The sequence below is a fragment of the Aquarana catesbeiana genome, linkage group LG08, assembly GCF_042186555.1.
Source record: "Aquarana catesbeiana isolate 2022-GZ linkage group LG08, ASM4218655v1, whole genome shotgun sequence".
NCBI lineage: Eukaryota > Metazoa > Chordata > Amphibia > Anura > Ranidae > Aquarana > Aquarana catesbeiana.
In genome coordinates this window covers 192,896,943-192,901,632 of record NC_133331.1, presented here as the reverse complement: position 1 = coordinate 192,901,632, position 4,690 = coordinate 192,896,943, and the positions used below count along the sequence as shown (strand labels likewise).

The 4,690-nt window shown below is 38.6% G+C and overlaps 1 long non-coding RNA gene across 1 annotated transcript; it reads right to left on the bottom strand.

Annotated features, from left to right (window-relative positions):
* Positions 1-388: 388 nt before the first annotated feature.
* LOC141105325 (uncharacterized) lies at positions 389-4,349 on the bottom strand. The gene is made up of 3 exons (XR_012235571.1): positions 4,199-4,349; positions 2,612-2,662; positions 389-625 (listed from the first exon to the last, which is right to left on the bottom strand). It is a non-coding gene; the product is annotated as an uncharacterized lncRNA (long non-coding RNA).
* Between the last annotated feature and the right edge of the window lie 341 nt (positions 4,350-4,690).

Genomic DNA, 4,690 nt, shown 5'->3' with positions numbered 1-4,690 from the left:
TCACATAGTGAGTACAGCAGCTCCGACCGGAGCTGACAGTTTTTTTTGTTCAACCCAGGAAAAACACCTATAGGATGTACCAGGCTTTAGACACAAATATCTCAAAGTTAACAGGTTCTGGGGGAAAAAAAATGTTTGTTACCGAATGATTTTTTTTACTGTCCTGAAAATATATTTAAAAGCACCATGATAAAATCAAGAAAATGAACAATATTAAATATTTTAAAATGCAGATGATATGTTTAAAACCTAATATTGTCATTGTCATTATCTGTAAATAAATGTGAAATTATTATTATTTTTCTTTTCTTCCTAATACTATGTTTGATAAAACTGACAATTTATTAAGTATAGAACAAATGATGAAATGCAAAAACATATCGGTTGCTAAGATTTTTATTGAGCAGGGTCATTTAACCAGAGACAAAAAGACGCAGGATTTAACATCATATAATGAGAGGAGTGTGGTTTATTTTGAAGAGAAGTATTGTAAATGAGTTGCTTAGATTTTAGCCACAAACATGATGTCTTCAATTATCTCATCAAAAATGTCCTTGGCCCTGGCAAGGATCGCAAGGATCAGGACAACAGGGGACAACACAAGGGTTGCATGGGTTGCATGGATCTGCCAAGAAAAAAACCTTCATTAGTCATATATTACATTATAACCCCTTCGTGACCAGAGGCCACTGAAGCCTAAATGCTCAGAACAAAATGAGCAGTGTCAGTATGTGTTGGTTCACTTGACAAGAATTCTAAATAATTTGCCTACCTGAATATTTTTTTACGTTGTTTAAAGTGATATTAAAGACAGGATTTTTTATAATAACAAACATGTTATATTTACCTGCTCTGTGCAAAGGTTTTTCACAGAGCAGCCCTGATCCTCTTCTTCTCGGGTCCCTCGCTGGCACTCCTGGCTCATCCTTCTTGAGCAAAGCCCCAGAGCAAGCCTCTTGTTCTGGGGGCACTCGTGCATGCTGGCTCTCGAGCCCCGCTCTTAGCATCCATAGGACACACAGAACGGGGCTCAGCTCCACCCCCCACTCCCCCTTCACTGGCCGTGATTGACAGCCATGGGAGAAAATGGTTCCTGCTGCTGTGTCTCAGCCAATGAGGAAGCAGAGACTTGAGACAGCAGTCGCTCTCATGCACATCTTGGATTGGGCTCAGGCTCGGGTAAATATTAGGTAAAAAACCTTCAGCCTTTACAATCACTTTAAAGTATAAGTAAAGGCAAAACATTTTTTTTTAGTTTTGGATAGAGTACAGAGAATGAGTGTCACTTTGTATTACTGTCTGTGCCCCGGTTAAGGAGATCACCCTCTCTACTTTTCCTGTTTACCATTATCATTGAAAATGAAAGTAAAAGAAAATCCCAAATTTTGGGTTGTCCCCAAAAAAGTAATGGAGGGAAAAAAATCTTCCAATGGGGACATTAGTTCTGGTGACCTGGGGATCCCCAATAAATTCCCTTAATTTGCAGGGATTTCCTCTCACTTCTTTTTTGGCTATGGGGCAGGAAGTAAAAGGAAATCTCTGCTATGGGACACAGATGATGTAAAAAATCTGACAAGGGTTATAACCCTTCTTTACTCTATCCAAAATGAAAATAATTTTCTTTCTATAGTTCTACTTAAAGGACCTATTACATGTACTGTTTTATTAAATACTTTGCTCTGTATTTATTACAAGATGACAAACAGACACAACGTAAAAAACTTATGTTGATTTTCCATAGCAGTTTTAATCAATAAGGTACCGTATTTTCTTTTTCTTTTACGAACTGTAATGTTATCTAACCCTGCACCCTTAGTGCACACACACACACAAATTTTGAAACATCCAGAGGCCACCATGAATGGTTGTCATGGTGATCACATGATGAAAAAACATTTTTAGCCCCTGTTCACATCGGGCCGATTTGACATGTCAAATTGCATGTCAAATCGGAGCCTATTGCAATGGCACCGTCCGAATCGGTGGGATGAATGCATATAATTGACAATGTGTTAACGTAGAGGTTTGCAAAACAATTCATATTAGGGTCCTTTTGGCAAGGAGTACCAACCACCTAATTTTTTAAGATTATGTGCAGTTATGTGCAGGTATGTTTCAATCCACTTTGTAATAGTGTATCAGAGCTATAGTGATTTAAAACTTCACTATTTTTACCCTCTGTGTTGTGATTGGTAGGAAAAGGTTTCAGCATTGCTACATGCATGTGGAGAACATGTATGACTTTTCATTTCACTTCAGGTATAATGGAGAAAGTTCATGAAGGTGTTAGAAAGATACAATGCTTTTGTAAGCACAAATAATGGAAAAAAAAAATTCTAGTTATCACATTTGGTGGTATATTGGACAAAAGCAAGTGATGTAATCAGGGATACTTAGTTCTTTGCAGATTTTTTGAATTATCAAGTAAAAGCATAAGTGCATTTACAAGCCACCTATATAAGAAACACTGAAATGTGCACTGTTTGTGATCTGTGTACACCAGAGTTAAGACTTATCTTTTGATGAGGGGATTGTCTTATTTATAAAATACCGTATATACAATTCATCCATTATTTTAAATACACAAAAACAATATTTTATTCTTCTGTACCTTGCTGGCGAACATGGACAGTGCCATGGTGGTGATGGTGAGGTTTACATGCTGAAGAAATACAAACATATTAAAGAAAATCATCAGGCAACAGATAAAATCAACCAATGAACATTTACTGTAAAGCTATCTGAAAAATATTGCAACTGTAGTAAAGCCCACCTAATTTATACATAACCTGAGATTTATTAATCTACTGCACCATATGTTTCTGAGTGGTATTACCACCACCATAACATCATTCTGTCTTGTGCAACTAACTTTTTTGCTTCTTAGGGACAGGAAGGAGCCCTCAGTAAGTGAAATCAGAAAATCTGACTTTATTTTCCCCGGGGCTGAGGTTTATAGTAGACTCTAGTACAGTGGTTCTCAACCTGGGGGTCGGGACCCCCTCAGGGGTCGAATGACGATTTGCCAGGGGTCACCAATTCCTGGGCTGTTCCTGAAGCCAGCACCACTCTACCAACCTTTTTGTGGCCACCCAGCAGGCCTGTTCCTGGAGCCTGTGGAAGGCCAGCTGGGCTGTTCCTGGAGACTGTGGAAGCCCAGCTGGGCTGTTCCTGGAGCCTGCGGCTGCCCACTCGGCCTCCTCCCAGCCACTCATTCAGTTCACGGCATGGGTAGGGGGCAGAGACTAGAGGTCAGCTGACTGGTGAGGAATGTAAAGTGGGAGGGGCTGGAGGAGACCTTATCTCCTGATTTTGGCATAGGTGTCACTGCTGCTAGACACAGTGAAGCCAGAGACACAGTTAGTAACACTACCTGTGATTAGAGTTGCCATTAAAAATCCCCACTACAGTTCTTAGATCAGCAGATGACCTTGATCAAGAGCACCTAAGTTGGCTGATCAGAACTCCCCCCAGCACTGCTACTCATCCCATTTCCCCCACCCCCCAAGGTGTAAGAGAAGGGATGAAAATAGAGAATACATGGAAGGGAGAGGAAAAGAGGGGGAGGCACAAAGAAAAAGGGAGAGAAAGAATAAGAAAAAGACGGCTAGAGAGAGGGATGGGGGAAAAAAAACAATTAGGATAGAGAGAGATAAAAGGGAAAGAAAGGAGAATAAAGAGAGAGTGGTACATCCTAAAATGTACCATAAGGGGTTTTAATACTGCATAAGTGGAAGGGACTAAGGGAGCGCTAAATGTCCGTGGGTTAGGGGCACAAATTACTTGTCTTGCCTTGGATGCTAACAACCCATGCTACGAAAATAATTTTACTGTTAGGAGTCCCCACAACTTGGGAAATTTTTATCAAGGGGTCACGTCACTAGAAGGCTAAGAACCACTGCTCTAGTAACATATTAAAATTATTCTGCTCACCATGTCATATGTATATCTCATATCATGGACAATCAAATTAATCTTCCAGCTTATTTTAAGATGCTATGATATTGTAAGCCATGTAATCACACATATAAAATATATTCTAAGCCATATTTTTACCTGGAGATAAAACATTTTGCTTAAAAAGAACATAAAGTCCAGCTAAAGCTAAACTACAGTTACTGATAAAATATTTACAAATGACACAAACAGTTATGCATTGCAAAAACTATGTACAGTAATTTATACATTTAACACTTACGGTCTTGGCATGGATCTTTGCAGACTACTACGTTTTGGCAAGGGTTGCATGGATCCTGGCATTGGATCTTCTGGACACCACATTTACCTTTGATTCCAGACATATCTGTTTTTAAGTTTGGTTTCCTTCTTGGATAATTTAGTTTTTTTGGTTGTTTGAACAGTGTATGAAGGCACCTTTTTATATATTCTGTAAGTGGAGGTGAAATTAGAACACATTCCCCAACTGGCTAGTCACAACAAATTTACAAGGTGTTTAAACACTATGCACTTATCATTTAATAATTTGTTTGGTCTTTATTCAGCACTTTGCTATTTATTTCATTACACACTATAATTTATTTGTTTTATATACTGACGCATAGTTTTAATTATGATTATGTGTTAGAGTGCAAATTGAAAAATTGTAATGGTTGTAACATTTACAGTATATTGCAGCACATGGATCATGTGAGGACAGTGATATTAAGACATGTGCGATATTACCCAAAAG